At 41.9% G+C, this 22,079-nt stretch overlaps 2 protein-coding genes across 9 annotated transcripts in view; one reads left to right on the top strand and one right to left on the bottom strand.

The window, feature by feature from the left end:
* Positions 1 to 1,056, bottom strand: part of LEO1 (LEO1 component of Paf1/RNA polymerase II complex) — an 87,042-nt gene extending 85,986 nt beyond the window's left edge. For all 4 annotated transcript variants that reach the window (XM_089907202.1, XM_089907205.1, XM_089907204.1 and 1 more), the window contains exon 1: positions 471 to 1,056. The gene's annotated coding sequence lies outside the window, so the exon portion shown is untranslated. The remainder of the gene's footprint in view (positions 1 to 470) is intronic.
* The window catches only part of MAPK6 (mitogen-activated protein kinase 6), a 46,812-nt gene that overhangs the window by 9,670 nt on the left and 15,063 nt on the right, over positions 1 to 22,079 (top strand). Inside the window, exon 1 of one of the 5 annotated variants that reach the window (XM_022579505.3) lies at positions 1,420 to 1,572. The exons of 1 other annotated variant lie outside the window; for it this stretch is intronic. The gene's annotated coding sequence lies outside the window, so the exon portion shown is untranslated. Of the gene's footprint in view, positions 1 to 1,419; positions 1,573 to 1,982; positions 2,431 to 22,079 lie in introns of those variants that run through there. 3 more of the 5 variants (XM_022579507.3, XM_089907199.1, XM_022579506.3) reach the window with 3 other exon arrangements.

The raw sequence follows: 22,079 nt of genomic DNA, 5'->3' as shown, positions 1-22,079 counted from the left end.
CTCCCTCTTTGAGATGCTACTAAGACTCTGTCAACACAGTGGTTTCTCTTACCTCCTGTAAGGAATACATTTGGCTTTGCTTGATCAACAGGTTATTTTGGTGGTCTTTGACGGAAGAGCTGACACATTATAACCTCCTTGAGCGAAGGCACAGTACTTATCCTCTACCCCCTCCTCCTAGTGATCAAACATTGATGGATGGGGGAGGAAAGGTGTCTTAGGAATCTCAGGGGAGCCTAGAGCAGGGGCAGAAGGGATGTACAATGGTCACAGGAAAGGAGCTCTTGTTGCAGAAAGGCTGCATCCAGAAATAAGAAATCCTGTGGTTAGGACAACCTTCCCCTTTCTCTTGGTTTTATCTACTCACTGTGCCCTCCACACCTGGTATTCAGATGGTATTGTTTTAAATATAAAAAATATAAAACATTCAAACTCCATCCCAACCACTTAATTTCAAGCCACTATGTTACCTTTGAAGTGGTCTTTGTCTCGTGCTTGAAGCTTGAGGATGCGCATAATAATGGATAAAGGGCTGCCAAACGTTTGGTTCTCATCAGGAATGGTGAATAAGTCATTGAAAAAATATGTTGACCTGCGTCTCTAATTTTATAAATACCTACATACAATTCACATAAACACTAGATGGCTTCTCGGATTCAGTAAGCCATGATGGATAAAATAAGCTTGCTTTTCGTCCAAGTGAGCCCAAGAAGGCACCAATCTACGTTTCCCACTTATCTCACAGTACATTCCTGATCAAATTCTACACTTCCCTCAAACTGGCCTAGTCCCAGTTCCTGCAACAAGCCAGGTGCTCTCCTCTTCCCTGTCTTTGCTCATTCTGTTCCCTCCGAAGGAACAGCCATCCCCTCACCTCCTCTGGTTTCATGGGCTCCTCATATAGCTGAAAGGTCACCAGTGGCAACCTCATTTAGAAGCCTTCCTTAGCACCTGACGTTTAACGCGTTTGCCTTGTTCGATGGCTGCTGCTTTCTAGCCCATATATCTCCAGGTCCAGCCTCCTAGTTCCCCGGAGGCGGGGACAATGGCCTATTCCTCTAGGTAGTCCAGTACCTTGCACGTAGTAGGTACGCAGTAAACGCTCGCAAAGAGTTTGGTCACTTCGCCCTCTAATGCTGGGGCACGTAGAGCGAAGAGGGCCCGTCTGTTTACCTCCGCGCCAGCCCCCCGGCCTGGCCCAGTCCAGCCCACCCCACCCCACCCACGAGAGACGCCTGACGAGCCCGCGTGCCTCTCCTGCAACCCCTGCACTGCGCGGAACCCAAACACAGACGTTGGAAATTCCGGCGCCGGCCGGCGCGCGGGGCTGGTCTCGGGCAGGGGCGGGGGCGGGGGCACCCGTGGAGTGAGCCTGTGACGTGAGAGGGCGTGGCTCCTGGAAACCCCGCCCCCTCTTCCTCGCCCTCTCTCGCGGGTCGGGGTTACATGGCGGCGACTGCGGCAAAGCGAGAGCCTCGGAGACGCCGCTGCCGCCAGCACAGCCGGAGACCTGAGCCGACACAGGGGGCTGTCCGTGGGCCCCGCACTCCCTCGATGAGTCGGAGAAGTCCCGTGAGTATGTGTGTGTACGTGTGCAGGGCGCGCCGGCGGGGCTGCTCGGGAGGGCGCCGCGGCGGGCCCGGTGGCGGCGGCGGCGGAGCCGGCTCCCTCCATTGTGTGTGACCCTCCGGCTGCAGCCCCTCAACAAAGGCGCTTTTGTTCCGTCTCCCGCCCGCCCCCGGCCCGCCCGCCGGCTCGCTAACTCGGGCCTGGCCGGCGCGGCCCCGCGCGGGCCGGCGGGCGGCGGGCCGGGGTCCCCGCGTGGGGCCGGCAGTGCGACCGGCGCGCCCCTCCCACCCGGCACGCCCCTCGCCGGCCGCGGTTCCGGGCCCGGCCGCGACTGCCCGCCCCGGGGCCCCGCTTTCCGGCTACCGCACCGCCGCCCGCGCCCGGGTCACCGGGTTCGAAGCCCGGCCCGGCCTCGCCGGCGGGCCCGGGGCGGCGGCCGGGAAGGGCGGCCCGTCCCGGGAGCGTGAGGTGGCGCGGAGTCTCGCCTTCCTGGCACGCTGCCTTTCGAAATGCTCCCGCGTCTCCTCCCCCATCCCACTCGGGTGACTCGGCCTCAGCTGACTCCGGCCGGGCAAAGTCTCCAGTGTACTCGGCAAATTGCGTAGCGCGCCGCTCACCCGGCTCGGCTCAGAGCCCTGAAGTCCTCTGCCTGAGTTGAGTGTGGCCGTAAAGGAGGTACAGAAAAAGTCGTCTGAATCGGAATTCCTAATTTCCTCCTACTCTACTACACCCTTGCCTGAGCTGCGTTCGGGACGTGGAGCGGTGGTGGTCCATGAAGGTCCCCAAATGAAAACTTGTTTTGTCAGTTCACTGAAAAGGGGCCTCCTCGCTCCGCTGTGCATTTTTCCCTGACTTGGTGAGGTGCGTTGAAAACTAAGGGCGTTTTGGCCGCCTTTTGTTCCTTGGCTTAGTAAGACTGGTTCAGGTGTTATGTGGGAGCGCCCCGGAGCAGGATATTTTTGATTCCTTTCCTGTTTTATTTTTTCCTTTGCTCGCTCATTGGAAAAGGTCCAGTAAAGGGAAACTGGTGAGGTAGAATTAGAAGCCTAGAGCATTTGCAGCAAAATTCATGTTCTTTCCTTCAATGCTAAAAATGCTCCCCAAAGTCAGTCTGAGTGTTAACTTTTTTACAGGTACAAGATGGTTTGTCAAGGGAAACAAATTAACAGGGGACAAAATGGAGCGAAAACAGCTTCAGAGTAGTTTTCTGATTGTTTGATTTGTCTAGCCGTGTCATTTTTTTTTTTTTTCCTTTTTCGGTACGCGGGCCTCTCACTGTTGTGGCCTCTTCCGTTGCGGGGCGCAGGCTCAGCGGCCATGGCTCACGGGCCCAGCCGCTCCGCGGTATGTGGGATCTTCCCGGACCAGGGCACGAACCCGTGTCCCCTGCATCGGCAGGCGGACTCTCAACCACTGCGCCACCAGGGAAGCCCTAGCCGTGTCATTTAAACTTCAGATTGGACACATTCTCTCTAACGTTGGGAAACTGAGATGGTCTGACTAGAAGAATGAGTAGTCTGAGCTAGAAGAATGAAGGGACCAAACAGGACTGGGCCCTGAAAGGGAACTGCCTCTAGAGTTTCTTCTTAGCAATGTCAGATATTTATGTTTGAAATATAATTTCTAATTGGGTGGCAGAGACTTTACACTTCTTTAACGGGTCGTTGTTCAAACATGTTTACATGTGCCAAGGAGCGTGGAGTCCTTTTCCATATATGCGTTACATCACTTAATAAGAATTGCCTTGTGAAACTTGGTAAAATTGCTTATTGGTGTCCTAAATTCAGTAATTGCAGTCATCTAGGAAATATGCCAGATTTGAGCAGGATACGTTTTAATCACCTAAGTATTACTGTTCAGAAAAAACTCTGGGAAATGGAGAATTATTTAGAAAAACCATTATATATCACCATATTTTGCAGTTCATTTATTTGCAAAAGAGGATTAAAAGTTTGCTACTTTCTGTGATTAAGAAGGAATCCAGAGAAGATTGAAGATCAGTTAATTTTGCAATAGGGAAAAAGCACATGTTCTAATGACAAATGTTAGTACTGAAAGTGTTGCAGCATTTTGCATAAGTTCATTTAAGCATCGTGAGAATTCATAACTGACAAAATAGGAAGGTTTGCTGACTCAGGGTACATTGCTGAAGGGGATGGGGTCGGGTGGGAGGAAGCTTAGAAGTGCTGCAAGTTTTGAGTTGGGTGATGACTCATCCTGCCCACGGACTGCTACGTGGCCTTTTTTTTTTACACACTGTATTTTTTTAAATGATAGGCTAAAATGCTCCTGTACACATTATAATTGTCTCTCTCATAGAGGAGCCACAGTTTCTGTAAAAAAGTAATGGCTTCTTAAATTGCATTTTAAAAGGATATCATTTATCCTGCAGGTGGAATTTTGTAATATTTGTTGAGAGGAAAGGTAAAATTAATTGCTGGTCAGTTGCTGCAATTAAATATTTGATACTAGCAGTTCCTTGGTTATTATTGAGAGAGATTTCTTATGGATTATTTACAAAGGACAGATAGTACTTTTATGGTGTGGATAGAAATTAACCTTTTGTTTTCATTGGTAATGTAAAAGTTATCTTTATAATATCTAGAAATTACTGTAGTTTAAATAAGTGTTGTAAAAGCACAGCAGTGTTTAATCAGATAAAGCTCTTAATATGAACATTTCACTCTGATGGAATTATATTTAGTGCTTTCTCCTGATACACTTGAATTTGCTGTTTTAATAAAGACAACTTAGAATAGGTATTGTTATAGGCACTATTTTTTCATCAGTCTTTTTCTAAGATAAGCTGAATGTACAGCTCCAAATTTAGGACTTACATTGAAATTTGGTAATAAAATAATTTTGACCATTGTAGAAAGCCATTGTTTAGCAGGTTGGCTTAAAGTAACATTGAGGGAAAAAAGAAGATTGAGATAGCAGTTTGTTTTAAAAGTGAGAAAAAACTCCCCACTCCCAGGTTTTTCTTTGTATATATGATTTATCTTCTCAGTGATTTATTTGAAGGGGTTTGTGGGCAGTAAAGTGTATTAATGAGAATCAGATCTTTGGAGAGATTTTGGAAGAACGTTGTATGATTTATATAGGGGAGCTTTAGTAAAATTTAATTCAAACTTTAAACTGTATTTCCCACTAAAGGAAATCTAAAAATACAAATTTTAAAGTATTATAGATTTTCAAAGCATCCTGTCATTTAGAGGTTGAACATGTATTTGCAGTGTGTGTGTTTTGAGAATATAGGTAATTACCTGTCATGCTTCATTCAGAATTTATAAACAAACTGGGTGTGTTAGCCTATCTCCTTTCTATGAGGTATTGCCTTATGAAACTATGAGCCTCACCACTGCTATCCAGTTCCTTGTTTGCATTGCCTACTCTAGGGCCCGTGTTAAAATAGAAGATGCCTCAAAAGTAAATTCTTTCTGGCATTGTTGGCTTCCCCCTGTCAGCTCCTTCAGCCTGTTTTGTGGGCTGTTACATTACTCCACTGCCTCCTAGGGGTATGGGGATTTTGGTCGGTTTTATTGCTCAGAGCCCTGACTGAGACTTCATAAAAACAATAATGTAATTGTAGTTACTTTTTTTTCCTGGGAGTTGCTTGTCATTTGGAGGTGATGCATTTAGAAAGGTTTGTCTTATATACATGTCAGCCTTTTAAATCCATTTCTGAAAAGTAGTACCGAGACTGATTGTCTGTAGCAAATCGCATTTTCCCATTGATATTCATTTAAATTTGATATTTTTTTAATGGGGAAAAATGGTATCACAAAAATTATTTGTTAGAATCCTAGCATTTACTTCAGGGAAGAGACTGCCTCTTCAAGAGTATGAGAAATCTGTGTGCATTTAATTCTATACAACCATAAAACTATAAAATGTTAGTTTTTATGGAGGGGTCATGGGTATTATCTTCCCCCAGGTACATCATTTGACAGCTAAAAAAACTGAGGCCCAGAGAAATCTAAGACCTTGTTACTCACAGGGTGATTTCTGGGCAAGCAGTATTAGCAGCACCTGGGAATTTGTTGGAAGTGCAGAATCTCGACCCCATCTCAAGACTTACTGTGTTAGAACCTGCAGTTTAACTAGATTCTCAGGTGATTCAAATGCACATTCATTTCTGGAAGCATTGCTAAGTAACCATACATAAGTTGCCCAGCTGGTTAGTGACTGATTTGGAAAACTCAGGTCTTCTGAGTTGCTCTTTCGTTTGGCCCTCCTGAAAAAAAAGTCAAAAGGAAGATTGAGGATCTAATCACTGTCCAGTAGAACTTTCTGTGATGATAGAAATGTTTTATTCTCTGCTGTCCAATGAGATAACCACTAGCCACATGTGACTGTTGAGCATTTGACAGGTGGCTAGTGCACCTGAGGAACTGAATATTTAATTATATGTAATTTTAATTAATTTATACTTAAATAGCTGCATGAAGTTAGTGGCTACCATATTGGACAGCACAGATTTAGATGATCTTTGCCCACACTAAATTTAAAATAGTCTAAGCTGTAATTTAATAACTGATTAGGCTTTTAACGTATAATTTTCTTCTAACAGATTTTTTTGAAGGAAAAAAATTTAATCTTTCTCCTTGATTCTTGAGAAAAGTATTAGGTACTTATTAAATAGATACGTTATAAAAGCAATTGATAACTTATGAAAATATGCAATTTTAAAACTATGATGCGTATGAATTTATGGCATGGTGAGTGTGATCCTAAGATGTACAGTTTGATAAGTTTTGACAAATGTGTCGAGTTCAGAGTTCATATAACATTAAAATATAAAATATTTTTATCACCCCTAAAAAAAAATAACTGATTAGGCGTAATTTAATAATTTCCCTCTTCATTTACAAATTGGAGAGATGGTAGGTTTCTAACTACCTGCTTTTCTAATATGCCCAGATATTTAGTAGTTATTATAAAACAATGCCAATTATCTGATTGATACTCCTGTGTTCAGTAATGTAGACACTCAAAGTTGCAAGAATATGCATTTTCCCATTTGTCTCAATAAAGATATTTTCACTTGGATTTAAAAATATTAAAAATAACCTGAGTAAATATTCCTTAATTATCTTGCAGATAGCATTGAGGGGACAGTTTTGCCTCTGGCCTAGTACCTCCAGGCTTTTTTCCACTTGTTATGTTATTTCCAGGCATAGAAACATTGAGTGGTTCTTAACCTCCCACCTTATGCAGTGGTAAGATTCTAACCCTAGAGTAAGTCAGAGTGGCCTGTGTCCAGATCTTGATATTTACTATATGTGTGATTTCAGTGAACTTGATTTACCTCTCGGAGCAAAAGTGTTCATATTTGTAAAATGTGACTTACAAGGTGTTGGTTCTGAGTAACAGAAGTAGTTGGTTTTAGAAAGTGCCTGTCGCTTAATAGATAGTAAATTTGAATTACCTTCCCTTCTCCTTGTGATTAGCTTTTTATTGCCTTCTGTATTTAGTCTTATGTTTAAGATTCCAACCAAACTTAAGGGATATTCTGATTTTAAGTCTTGTTGGTTCCCACCGATTACATGGCTTCCTGCCTTGCTTCATTCATGTTATACCCCTTGTACATTCCTCCACTTGTGCTCTAGATTCCTTCTCTTGACTTCTTAAGGACTCATTTCTTGCCTGCATCTTGAATTTTGCCCTTTCTATTGGGCCATCTTTATTGGTATACAGATGTGCTCTAGAGCTATGCTGTCCAATATAGCCACTAGCCACATGTGGCTAATTAAACAAAAATTAATTTTAAAAAATTCAGTTCCTCAGTCATACTAGCTATGTTTCAGTTGCTTGGTAGCCATGTGTAGCTATTGACTCTGTATTGGACAGTGCAGATATAGAATAGAAATCTGTTATAAACCCTCTCCTGATTCCACATTCTTCTCTAGTTACTGCTTCATTTCTCTGATCCTGTTTCAAGCAGATTTTCAAGAACTGTCTTTGTGTGCTCTCTCTACTTTCATTTGCTCTTCAACTCCAGACTGGTTTCTATCACCATCTCACCACTGAAAGTACTCTAGTCAAGGTTACCAGTGATATCCATTTACCAGTTCTATCCTAAAGGATCTTGCAGCAGCATTCAGTATTATTGACCACAGTTTTCTGCCTATTCGCCTGCTTCTCTTAGTTTATGGGACATATTCCTGTATTCCTCCTACCTCACACTTTGTCATACTTTTTTTTTTTTACAGGCTTCTCTCTCCTCTCCTGCCTCTAAGTATTGGCATATCCCAGAGGTTAGTCCTGGACTTTTTTCCCCCCTTCTCTTGATTCTTTCCATAGGAGGTCTCATTCAATTTAGTTTTTTAAATACTATCTATATGTGAATAATTCTCAAGTGTTTGTTTCTGGTTTAGACTTCTCACCTAAATAGACTTAATATGTCCAAAATAGACCTCTTTCTCCCATATTGTTCTCCAAGTCTTCCCCATCTCAGTAATTGTCACCTAGGAGTTATCCTTAAAACCTATTTTTCCCTTTATCCACCATATCTAATCCATCATCACGTTTTCTTGGTCTCCAAAATATGATTTTGATTTCTCCTGTTTTACATCTTCATTTCTACCAGCCTAATCTCAGTCGCCATCATCTCATGTGGCCTACTGAAATAGCTTTTAACTGGTCTCTGCTTTCACTTGACCATCTTCTTCAGTGCATTCTCCTCCTGGTAGCCAGAATCATCTTTTAAAAATGGAGATGAAACAGGGCTTCCCTGGTCGCGCAGTGGTTGAGAGTCCGCCTGCCGATGCAAGGGACATGGGTTTGTGCCCTGGTCCGGGAAGATCCCACATGCTGCGGAGCGGCTGGGCCCGTGAGCCATGGCCACTGAGCCTGCGCGTCCGGAGCCTGTGCTCTGCAACGGGAGAGGCCACATCAGTGAGAGGCCCGCGTACCGGAAAAAAAAAAAAAAAAGAGATGAAACCATGCCAGTTGTCTGCTTAAAATCCTTCAGTAGCTTTCTTAGTTATAAAATTCAGAATCCTGCCTCATGTGTTTGCCATCAGTCCCTGCTCCCTTTGCTCAGGACGCTGTCGCATCTTTTCTTTTCCTCCAGAATACCAAGTTATGTCCTGCTCTAGGTTGTATTTACTTTTTCCTCTGTTTGGAACACTCTTTTCCCATCTCTTAGCAACACTGGTTGTGTCTTACTATTCAGGCTTCAGTTCCTTAGATGGCCATTTCCAAGTCACCCAGTCATAGCACTTGGCCAAATCTGAAGTTATGTTTACTTGTTAATCTTTCCTCATTAGAATGTAAAGTCTTTGGAAGCAGAAGAACCTTAATTGTCTTATTCGCCACTGTACCAGGAAACAGTGCCTGACACATGCCAAGTGCTCAGTAAATTTTTGTGCACGATATAAAATGTTTGTTTGACTCCCTTAAACTTCTAAAGGGAAAAAGTACATTAAAGATTGCATTGTAGTCATTGTAACATGTGATTCTGAACTGGGTTTATTTAGCTCTCAATTACATTATTGGTACAATTGTAAAAACTTAAATGGGATCTGAGTACTAGATAGTAGTACTATACCAGTGTTAATTTCCTGACTTTGATGAGTATATTTTGGTTATGCAGAAGAATGTTCTGTCTATAAGAAATATACTGTACTATTAAAGGGTTGGGGGGGAATGTGTAATGTACTTGTCAGTAAATTACATTATTATTTGAGAGACAGTCATGGGCTTTGATTTGAAACCTGAGGTTCAAATTCTGGCTCTCACTGATATGTGATTTTTAATGCATTATTTAAATTCTCTAAAGATCTTAGGACCCATTTTGCAGTGTTGTTAGGAGGATTTAGTGTAAGAGTAGTATGCTTCACACATACTATGTTCTTAAGCTTGCTATTGTTTATTCAGTTCTTTTAAAATTCAACTATTAAAATTCTGTTCTCATGTTCAGTGCTGTGACTTCCTTTATAATACAAATTTTTTCATTAATTGCTTTTATAAAAGCTGATAATGTAGGATAAATATGTACCGGATAATGTTATTTATATCGTCAACTTAGAACTTTGGAGCTGTACTCCATAATGTAGTTTTTTACTTTTTTATATTTTTTTATTTATTTTGTTTTTGCGGTACGCGGGCCTCTCACTGTTGTGGCCTCTCCCGTTGCGGAGCACAGGCTCCGGATGCGCAGGCTCAGCAGCCATGGCTCACGGGCCCAGCCGCTCCGTGGCATGTGGGATCTTCCTGGACCGGGGCACGAACCTGTGTCCCCTGCATTGGCAGGCGGACTCTCAACCACTATGCCACCAGGGAAGCCCCATAATGTAGTTTTTTTAATTCTTTTTTTTTTTTTAATTTTTGGCCGCACCACATGGCATGCGGAATATTAGTCCCAGATCAGGGATCGAACCGGTTCCCCCTGCGTTGGGAGCGCAGAGTCTTAACCACTGGACTGCCAGGGAAGTCCTTAAATTCTTAAAAACTATATACTTTTAAAGTAGAAAGTAGAGCCCCTCAAAATTATTTCAATTAAAATATTTGGGAAAAAATAATAAAATGTGTATTTATCTTGAGTAACATGGTTAGTTTCTATCTTCTTTGGAAGTGTCAGTGAATCTGTGGTATGTATGTATGTACGTATGTGTGTATGTATTTATGGCCATGCGTGTGGCACGTGGGATCTTAGTTCCCAGGCCAGGGATTGAACCCATGCCCCCTGCCTAACTGCCAGGAAAGTCCCGAATCTGTGGTATTTAAATGTTAATGTATTAGTTTGTATTATTATTGATGTAAAAGTACACAACTGCTTGGCAAAATAAATCATTACTGATAATTGTTGATTTACTTAGTTTTCTTTTTCCTTCCCTTTACTCCCCATTGATGGGCATGTTAGTAAGTATACATAATGGCCAAAAAGGGACAAGGTGTTTAAAGATGACCCATGAGCCTTTCATTATTTATCGCAGTTTGTTTTGAATAATATAAACTACTTCACTGACGCTGCAAACCTTACGATTGCATGATTCAGTTTACCCCCTTCTAGCACATTGTGCTCTTATGTTTTACTTCTACATGTGCTATAACCGCTACAGTACATTATTATTTTTGCTCTAAACAATCAGTAGTCTCTTAAAGACATTTAAACATGTGTTTTGTTTTGTTTTAAAGGCTTTTTGTATTTTCCAATTATTTACCCTTTCTGGGGATTTTGTTCCTTTCTGCAGATCTGGGGTTCCATTTGGTGTCATTTTCCTTCACTGTAACCAACTTCTTTTAGCATTTCTTGTAGTGAAAGTCTGTTGGAGACAAGTTCTTTTCCCTTTTGTGTCTTTGAAATGTTTTTATTTCATCATTTTTGAAGTATGTTTTCCTAGATGTAGAATTCTGGGTTGATAGTTTCTTTTGGAACTTGAAAGGTGGTGTTCTGTTGTCTTCTGGCTTTCATTGTTTCTAATGATAAATCAGCCATTGTTTCTATTGTTTTTCCCTAGTATATACTTTTTCTCTTTTCCATAGTTGCTTTTAAGAGTTGCTCTTCCACCCTTCCCACCCCCCAGTTTTCAACAGTTTATGATGTGCCTAAGTATGGGTTTCTTTGTATTTATCCTGCTTGCTGTTCATTGAGCTTCCAGCTTTGTGAGTTGATGCCTTTTATCAGTTTTGGAAAGTTTTTGTCCATTTTCTCATCACATACTTCTGCCCTGTCAGCTTTCTGAACCTTGGGGCTCTCTACTTTTCAGCCTAGCTGCCAGCTCTTTGGATTGCTTGGACATTTTCTTTGCTTTTCAGTACCACCTCAGGTTTTCTTTATTTAACTCATGTTTTTGCTCGTTTTCTAATGAAGAATATCTGCCTTACATTCAGAGTGACTTGGAGGGGTTTATCTCATATTCCTGTCTTGGCCTCCACCTTAAGAGGGCATCTGGGGCTTCCCTGGTGGCGCAGTGGTTGAGAGTCCGCCTGCCGATGCAGGGGACACGGGTTCGTGCCCCGATCCGGGAAGATCCCACATGCTGCGGAGCGGCTGGGCCCGTGAGCCATGGCTGCTGAGCCTGTGCGTCTGGAGCCTGTGCTCTGCAACGGGAGAGGCCACAACAGTGAGAGGCCCGCGTACCGCAAAAAAAAAAAAAAAAAAGAGGGCATATGTCTTGTACACAGTGGAGACCTATATGCTTCATGAGATTTTCTCTCAGCTTTCCGGCCTTGACTTCAGACTTGTGCCCTTAGTGAGGACCCATGGGGAAGAATTGGCAGGTGGGGCTTGTAACTGGTTCCTCTGAATTCTAATCTGTTACCTGAATCCACATTCAGCTAGTAAAATTTGTTTATAAATTTGGCTGGTTTCTTCTTAGTCCTGTTAGTGGAAAATTTCTTGTTTTCTTGCCACTTTGCTAGGAATGAGAATAGCCATGGTCTCTTGTCTTATGAAGAGCTCGACATTTTCTGGAACTTAATTTATTTAGAGTTCTTTGCATCCTTTCTGGTGTTTTTTAAAAATTTATTTGTTTATTTTTGGCTGCATTGGGCCTTTGTTGCTGTGCACGGACTTTCTCTAATTGCGGTGAGCGGGGGCTTGTCATTGTGCTGGCTCCTCTTGTTGCGGAGCATGGGCTCTAGGTGCACGGGCTCCAGTAGTTGTGGCTCACGGGCTCACTAGTTGTGCTCAAGGACTCGAGAGTGCAGGCTTAGTAGTTTGGCACACAGGCTTAGTTCCCCGCGTCATGGGGGATTTTTCCGGACCAGGGCTCGAACTCGTGTCCCCTGCATTGGCAGGTGGATTCTTAACCACTGTGCCACCAGGGAAGTCCCCTGATGTTTAAAAACAAAACAAAACAAAAAAACTACAATTTTGTAGCTTATTCAGCTTATCAAGGTTTATAGGATAAGAGTGATGGTGTCTTGCAACTTTCTGCATTCTAATCAGGAGTGGAAATCCTGAGCCTTTCACTAAACTTAAAACATTTTGGAGCTGGAAGAGACCATAGAAATCACGTAGTTTAGCTCCATCATTTTCCTGATGAGGAACTAAGATGTAGAAATCTGAGATGCTTTGACTAAGCTAATTTAGCCACAGATCCTGGACTAGACTTCAGATCTCTTCATGTTTCTTTGTTTTTGTTTTTAGTATGGGGTTAGTGAAATCAGACAGGAATTTTTCAGCAGTGCCAAACCATAGTGTGAATCTGAAAGGAAACTTACATGATTTTTTATTTTGCAAGCTTTGTTCAGGTCTGGAGAAAATGAGAAACAAAGGAGGAAAGATATTCCAGAAAAGTTATATGCCATTCTGAATCATTTTTTTAAAATTTGGGGGGGCTTCCCTGGTGGCACAGTGGTTAAGAATCCACCTGCCAATGCAGGGGACACGGGTTCGAGCCCTGGTCCGGAAAGATTCCCCATGACGCGGGGAACTAAGCCTGTGTGCCACAACTACTGAACCCACGTGCTATAACTACTGAAGCCCGCGTGCCTAGAGCCCATGCTCTGCAACAAGAGAAGCCACCGCAATAAGCCCGCGGACCACAACCAAGAGTAGCCCCCGCTTGCCACAACTAGAGAAAGTCCACGCGCAGCAACAAAGACCCAACACAGCCAAAAATAAATAAATAAAATTAAAAATTAAAAAAAGGATATCTCTTAAAAAAAAATGTTGGGGACTCTCTAACCAAGCATGTGGTTGTCTCCATTTGATGAGGGTCCAGAAATGTTTTGTGTGGTCTTGCACAATGTGGCCTTCTTCAGACCCTCACCAGGGTTAGCTCAAAAGTGACAGCTGTTATATTTGATGTATAGTCTGGAAAGCTGTGGTGCTAGATGCCATAGACCCTACTAGGATGGAGTAAAGAACAGTAAAATCAGAGTAATGTCAGGGTCTTGCATATCTTCATGATACCTACTTGGCTATCATATAGGCTAGTAGGACTTTTTATAGAATCCTACTCATCTGGTTATATAGGATGCTATTTCAGTGGCGCAGTCCCTCTCCACTACCTCAGCAAAACAAACCAGGAGCTATAACAAAGCTGAAGTGTTTTTGTTTCTTCAGTCTGAGTGGGTTGAAATCAGTTGCTTTCTTCAGATGTTGGCAGACCTATGTGTTCACAATAGGGTGAGGCTCTTGGGGGAATGCATGGAAAGGAAAGTACCATATTTAGGAGTCATCACTGATGTTCCCACTTGGTAGATCAGAATGTGATCAGATTTTGAAAAATTGAGGGTAGAGCTTGTCCAAAACTTTCTACTATCAAGTAGAATATGTTATTTACATTAATTCATTCAGTAGTTTTTAAGGTGCTTACTAAGTACCAGGAGCTATGATCAGAAAATGTCAGTAAAGCTACTTAGTTCCAAACCTTTTATTTTATTTTATTTTATTATTATTTTATTTATTGGTACTCGGGCCTCTCACTGCTGTGGCCTCTCCCGTTGTGGAGCACAGGCTCCGGACGTGCAGGCTCAGCGGCCATGGCTCACGGGCCCAGCTGCTCCGTGGCATGTGGGATCTTCCTGGACCAGGGCACAAACCCGTGTCCCCTGCATCGGCAGGCGACTCTCAGCCACTGCGCCACCAGGGAAGCCCCAAACCTTTTATTTTAAAATACAGCTATAACAAAGGGGAAGGGAGTGGTGCCGTAGAAAATGAAGATTATAGGATTTGAAGATTAGAGATTAGATGAGATTGGGGGTGGATGGCCAAAGACAAAGGAAGGAAAATGCTATTAGAAAAGAGAAGAGAGCAAGAAGGCCTAGTGGGACAGGGAGGAATGTACTACAATGGAGTCTGTTGTTACTGTGATGCTCTAGGAGTGAATATGTGCTCCATGAGGTTTTTTTGTTTTGTTTTGTTTTTTGACCCCTTCTGTACCTTAATGCCTAAAAGAATGCCTGGCATTTGGTAAGCACTAAAGGTTTTGTTGAATAAAAATGTAGTGGATGGGGCTTCCCTGGTGGCGCAGTGGTTGAGAGTCCGCCTGCCTATGCAGGGGACACGGGTTCATGCCCCGGTCCGGGAAGATCCCACATGCCGCCGTGGAGCCGCTGGGCCCGTGAGCCATGGCCGCCGGGCCTGCGCGGCTGGAGCCTGTGCTCCGCAACGGGAGAGGCCACAACAGTGAGAGGCCCGCGTACCGCAAAAAAAAAAAAAAAAAAATGTAGTGGATGGATGGAAGAATTGAAGCTGTTTTAGTGAAAGCTGTTCAAAACAATCTAGGTTCTCTCTGTTCCATGTTGGGATTGCATTTCCCTACTGCCTTGAAGTAGGTGGGACAGTGTGACCTGCTTTGGTCAATAAAATGTGAGTAGAAGTGAAGTGTATCATTTTTAGACGAAGGTTTAGGCACCAGTGAGATATTCCTTCTTCTTTCCCTCTGGCACATTGAGTGGCAATGACAGAGATGGTAGCTACTTCAAGAGTTTAGATAACAGCTATGTTGGTCTTGTTGCATGAGCTGGACTTAAAAGTTTAAGTCACTGAGATTTTAGGGTTATTGGTTAGTGTAACACTGCATAGCCTATCTTGACTACTACTACAGAAATTTATATTCATTTTTGTTTGGTTGGAGTCCTCAGATTTCCAAAGGTACTTGAAGAAGGAGGTTGCCTACTTGTCTCCTACTTATATATTTGCCTCAAGTGTTTCCTTACCATTAGTTAGGAGAGGAGTCTTAGAAATGAGGGCTTAGGCAGGAAGAGGATAGGAGAGGGATGAAGGGTTATTACAGTAATTTAAAATTTTCCAGCCATAAATTTCTAGAAGGGATCATGTTTGTTTAATGTTAGGTTTATAGTAATTTCAATCACATTTCCACCATTCTGGGCATCCCACCATAATAAGTGGGAGCAAAAACTAGTGAAGTAAAAGACTTATGTGGTGCTTTCATAAATCATAGACTTTTAGAATTGGAAGCGTTTTTAGAGAGATTCTTTGACTTGTTTATCTTGTCTGTGAAGTTCAAATATTCCAATATAGGTACTTAGAGTAAATTAAATAGCAACTAGAAATGAACATCAAAGTAAACAATGACATTTATTTTATAATGGCCTTTTAAATGGCTGAAGTGTCCCTAATGTTAGTGTTATTTAGGCAAAGTTTCAGACAATTTAAGAACAGAAGTTAGGAGTAGAAGAGGAGTTTTTAAAAAACTGGATATTTTATTAGAAGCTATGTAATCATCCATCTTTGAGAGTTCTTCTGTGTAGCTTACAGTAGTTACTGATAGCAGGCAAAGCCTGTTAGTCTTCAGGGCTCAAGTGTTAAGGCCCTCCTTCCCACACCAGCCAGGTTCCTAAGATGATTCACTGACACTGGTTTGCACTTTGGACCTCCTCTAGGTCTAAATCCTGAGAGGGATCCCTGGTAACTCTGAGGGCTATCCTACATTAAGAGTGAGGGCTTTGTCAAGAATGTATATAAGCAAGCAGTTAAGCTGTACCCTTTGGCCTTCTCTGCCCTAGAAACTTAGTATCTTCGATGAGAGCTTGAGAACATGATCTTAGGGAAGGGTGAATTTGCTATAACAACACCTCTCTGTGCCAGGGTTAGGAGACAGTCCTAGGTGAATGTAAGTAGAACTCAACCTTTCCCTTCTCTCCAAAAGCAGCTGGGTTTTGGCTGAGGAGATGTGAGGCTGGCTGAATGCCAGTTAACTCAAATTACTCACTTCACCCTGGAAAAGAGCTAAATAGGCAAGAGCTCGGGGGGTGGGGTGGGGTATTTGAGTGCGTATGATCAGGCCAGATGACCCAAGTCAGCATTTAACCTCAGAAGCAGCAGAATAGAAGATGGAAGAGAAAACCAGACAAATAACCTTTATGTTTAAGGCTCTCACCTCAAACTTTGTACTTTGTGACACTGACCAAGTTGTTCCTGGATAAGAAAGGAAAGAAAATCCAATTTCTGTAGAATGTGGAGATGGGGCAGAGTGAAGTTATTCTACTGTCTTTTCTTTCTTTTGCATTTTATAACTTTACTTCATACACTTAGGCTTGACTCAGAGTACATGCATTACTCTTGGTGTAGGGGTAGGCTAACTGACCGAAAGCAGGAGACAATTTCAGGAAGAAAGGAGAGCTTCAGGCAACAGTTGTGGCTAATGCAGCTTCAGGAAACTGCATGTAAATGTTGGAAACTGGTACCCAGCCTGGGCTACATAGAGAGCTTTTACTTCCATGTTATGGTGAATCACTGAAAGAAAACCAAAGAGCCAGTTACATCCTTATAAATCATTCTTTTTACTTCCATTTTATTTAGCAAATTGTTAAAAACAAAACAACATTGATTCAGCTAATTAAAACTTAACCAGTGATCTCTCTCCAAGCAATAAACACAGTGTCAGCCCTGATGTTGGTAGGAACAGGTAATATTTGGAGGCAGAAATTGCAAAGGTGGTGGGAAGGGTCATTTTTAAGTTACTGTCCTGTCATAGTTTTCCCTTTCCTCCCTTGAAGTGTGTGGAAAGTGCAAAAGGAATATAGAATCACAGATCCTTCCAGAGTCTAAGCCTTGAACGTTGCTTTTATGGGGTTAAACGTGAAAGATGGTGGAGAAAATGGTATAAATGAGACATTTCTAGAGGTTGGTGATGTGGATGGAGAATGCTCTGATGAGTAATCTGCTGATCCAGTTGAGTTGCATGTGCATGCCCATGGAACTCCCTGATGGATATGAAAGATGGAGGTGATTGGAGAGATCAGGATTTGGAATATAACTGCCATGAGGGTCAAGGTGATAAGGAAGAAGCTGTTTTCATGGTCACTAAGGAGGAGCATGGGAGACCTCTGGCTTTTTAGGGCTTCCAGAGGCATAAATCCTGACCTCTAATTAGGTCACATCTCCCAGTGTCTAGGCTCTCATACCATCCTGTACCATCTGGTACCATTTTTCCCTTCTGCATTCTCCTTTTTCATATTGTTAGTTTATTGTTTGTCTCCAACCATACCATAAACTCCATGAGGGCAGGGCCCAAGCCTATTTTTACTTACCATTTTATCCCCAGTGCTTAGTATATTGACAAGTACATAACATAGTTAGCAAATACTTGCTGAATGGAGTGGGACTGAATTGGAAACATTTACTGGATCTATTTTATCATGCAGAGGTATAACATTACCTCCAACTTACTGTTTAAGGTGAGCTTATTCTTCAAGCTCCTGGATGAAAAGGTGCTAAATAAATAGCTTTTGGTCTAATAGATACTGAAGGACTTCAAAGAGTACTACTCACAAACAGTGAGGCAACTCACTGGGCAAGCACTGTTGTAAATAATGGGATATTCTCCTTTACCCCCCCCAATTTTTTATTGGTACAGTCCTCACTGTCTAGTGGAATTACAGTTTTGTTGATAAATATTACCTTGTTTCTTTAGATTGGTCTCATTTCTGTAAAGTCTGCTTAAGGCTTTCAATATTGTCATCATCTGAATCTATAATGAGAACTCTGCAGTTCTCAGCGTAGGTAAAACCCCTACCTTCCCCAAGATGAATTTTTACCCACTCTTTACCCCTGTAAATGCTGACCAGTCATTGAGATTTCTGAAGAGGCATTCTCATCCTTCTGCTTGTTTCTGCTCTGTAGTGCTTCTTGGTCTCACTGAAATTGAAAGGGGGCAGTTGTGGTTGGAGGTCTTGAGCAGAGATCTCTCATAATCTGAGTAAAGATGTCTCTCTCATAATCTGGCTGCAATTCCTACTGTCGTGCTCTTGGATGATAGTGGTGTTTTCTTTTCATGGTGGGGGGGGGCACGTCGGGTCTTCGTTGAGGAACATGAGATCTTTGTTGAGGCATGCGGGATCTCTTCGTTCCGGTGCTTGGGTTTCTCTCTAGTTGTGGTGTGCGGGTTTTCTCTCTCTAGTGGCACTTGGGTTTTCTCTCTCTAGTTGTGGTACACGGGCTCCAGAGGGCAGGGGCTCTGTAGGTTGCAGCGCGTGGGCTCTCTTGTTGAGGCTCGCGGGCTTAGTTGTCCCAGGGCACGCAGGATCTTAGTTCCCCAACCAGGGATCGAACCCGCGCCTCCTGCATTGGAAGGTGGATTCTTTACCATAGGACTACCAGGGAAGTCCCAGTGGTGTTGTTTTTAGCAAAGCCTTATTTCTGCTTGCCCATGATTGCTATATTAGTAAACTAGAAGCTTAAGAGAGTACCTAGAGGTTTTACTGTTCTTATGTCAAGTCTGTTAAACTGACACAAAAATGTACATTTATCAAAAACTTAAAACTTGACTGAGCTTTAAGGAATTGTCTACGTTGGGCAAGAAGGTAGGTGTGAACAAACATTCTATTTCACATGGAGACTAGAAATGTAAATTTCAGAAACAGTGGACAGCCTTTGAAAAATACTTTTTTTTAATGAACAATTATTTCTTTTATTTTTTTTTTAAGAATCATTGTTATTTTATTTATTTATTTATTTATTTATTTAGGCTGCACTGGGTCTTAGTTGTGGCACGCAGGATCTTTTAGTTGCCACATGCAGATTCATAGTAGCGGCATGCATGCAGGATATGGTTCCCCGACCAGGGATTGAATCCCGGCCCCCTTCATTGGGATCATGGAGTCTTACCCACTGGACCACTGGGGAAGTCCTGACAAATACTGATTTTTTTCTAAGATATTTGGTAGGGAACAGGAAGAATCAAGATGTATACAAATAGAAAAAATTGGAGTGGGGGGAGGCACACAATATTAATTAAAGCCCTTTAAAAATCTGAATTATTTTTTTATTTAAAAGTTTATTTGTAAACCTTAATTTAACTTTTAAATGTTTTACTACAAATAGACTGATAAGCTACAGAATTTTTAGGAGTCTGCGGAGTCCGTGTTTATTTATTTTTTTATTTCTGAGAAGCAGACAAAATACTTGCATACAGAAGAAACCGTCTCTGTCATAGTGAAACAAAGAAAGCTATTATGCCATTAACGTCTTTCATAATATTAAGTAGATGTAAGAAACACTCATATTTATTAAAATAAGTCAGGGATAGTAAATAATCAGTTTTTATTAAATAAGCTTTTGCCATTAGGATCATTTATCTACTTAGTCTCTGAGTTATTAGTATCATCAGTTTCTCTTTCACACATTATTTTTAATGTTTGTGGATTTCTCAGAATTGAAGCATTTGCTCAGATTGAGGCAAATGCTGTTACCTTATTTTATTTTTCAGAATCTTGTGTTTCCACATGTGAAGTATATAGGAATGTGAATGAAGCAGGCAGAAAATAAAGGCAGATTCCTCTGTTGTACGAAAGCTTCACCACTGTGAAATAGCTGATGTGTTTGGGTCCTAGCAGTTCTTAGGCCACACCTGAAGGTGACTGTAAGTTGTTACATGTTCAGGTTCGGAATGGACTGCTTTATTTCATACAATGATAAATTTTCTCCTGGCCTTTAAACGATTAGCTCTTTGAACAAAGGACTATTACAGCTGTCCTATTTCCAATCTCTTCAGACCCATTCAGAAAATAGCACTGTATATGCCCCTATACCAGCTTTAAGATCAAAAGTCAGCAACAGGAAGCCAGGGCTTCCCTGGTGGCACAGTGGTTAAGAATCCACCTGCCAATGCAGGGGACACGGGTTCGAGCCCTGGTCTGGGAAGATCCCACATGCCGTGGAGCACCTAAGCCAGTGTGCCACAACTCCTGAGCCTGCTCTCTAGAGCCCGCGAGCCACAACTACTGAGCCCGTGCACCTAGAGCCCGTGCTCCACAACAAGAGAAGCCACCACAATGAGAAGCCCGTGCACCGCCACACCTAGAGAAAGCCCGCACGCAGCAACGAAGACCCAACACAGCTAAAAATTTAAAAAAAAAAATTTTTTTTAAAGCAACAGGAAGCCTTTCCATTTAAGGGTTAGTTAGGCTGTATTACATGCTCATAGGCATGTACATGTAAATGAGCTACGACATTGGCCTCCTAGTTGCTTCTGGGACATGAGACACTCACCTTAGTGGCTTTCCAGTCCTAGTCCCTCTGTCTACAACAGTTTCTCCCACATAGCATCCCTAAGGCATACCCACTTCCTTACTTCCTCCTTTAGAGCTTTGCTCCACTAACACTTTATCAGAGAGGCATTTCCTAACTACCCTCCCTGTCCTCTTTCTGTTTTATTTTTCCACAACTTATTGCCATCTAATATCTGTGTTTTACATTTTTGTCTGCCTGTATTCCCCCACTATAATGTGAGCTCTTCATTTACATACCACCTAACTGTAACATTCTAATAATTTGTCACACTTCAGTTTTTTTTTAAGAACTAACACATTAAAGATACAGTTGAAGAGTGCTGTGTAATCCTACCCTGATTCTTATCCCTTCCTTCATTCCTCAGGGTAATCATTATGATGAATTTGTTATTTATCAATCTTATGTTTTTTATACTTTTGCTACATCTGTATGCACCCTAAAAGCATCATTTTGTACTTGATATAACTGGTTTCAGCATGCACATTTCTCTCTGCATTTGCTTTTTAAATTTGGTGTGTATTTGATGATTTCAACCATCTCTGTTCATTTTTTACTATTATATAGTAGTTCACTATATGAGTATAACTCATTTATTCTCTTATTGTTGAAAGTTTAGGCTTTTTTTTGATATTTTGCCCTTACAAAGAAAATGAACATTTGCATGTTCATTTGCAAGCATTTCTCTAGGGACCTGTCCATGAAGAAAAATTGCCAAGTCATAGGTATGATCCTTATTTATTTGCTTATGCCAAATTGCTGTTTGATGGTCTTACTGATTTAAACTCTCACCAATATTGTATGAAAGTTCCTGTTTTTCCACATTGCTCTCCAGACTTGATATTAACAGCTGACTCTTAAAAATGTTTTTCAATCTGAAATGTTATCTTCATGAAGTAATTTTTCTGATTACCAGTGAAGTTAAACATCATTTCATGGGTTTTATTCATAGGTTTATTCACTGTTTAAGTTCACTCCTATGTAAATTTAAGAACATGCTCGGCAAATTTCTTATTTGTACTGCTACACTTTTGTTCATTAGATATTGTTAGGCAGAGTAAATAAGTAAACATGTTCTTTTTTTTTTTTTTGCGGTGTGTGGGCCTCTCACTGCTGTGGCCTCTTCCATTGCGGAGCACAGGCTCTGGACGTGCAGGCTCAGCGGCCTTGGCTCACGGGCCCAGCCGCTCCGCGGCATGTGGGATCTTCCCGGACCGTGGCACGAACCCGTGTCCCCTGCATCGGCAGGCGGACTCTCAACCACTGCACCACCAGGGAAGCCCAGTAAACATGTTCTTTAACGAACTAACACATTGCAGGCTATTATATATATGTTTTTAGAAAAATGTTACTAATGCTTTACCCCTCAAAAATTCTAGAGAATTCTTTAAAAATATTCTGAACCTTCCTTTGCTCATTGACATTTAAGAAATTATACAAGCTAATGACCTAAATAATATAAAGAATCTAGTATGGTGGGATCTGGAGTCTGAGCCAACACATGTGAATTGCTTACAACATGGATAGCTGTTTTTGATTGAGGGTCATCTTTCCATTTAGTGACTATAAATACGTA

The sequence above is a fragment of the Delphinapterus leucas genome, chromosome 2 (assembly GCF_059928025.1).
Source record: "Delphinapterus leucas isolate spDelLeu-1000000601 "Yukka" chromosome 2, BTC_Dleu_Yukka2, whole genome shotgun sequence".
In the NCBI taxonomy this organism is placed as follows: Eukaryota; Metazoa; Chordata; class Mammalia; order Artiodactyla; family Monodontidae; genus Delphinapterus; species Delphinapterus leucas.
Note: the sequence above shows the minus strand (reverse complement) of the source record. Positions and strands in the feature narration are given on the sequence as shown.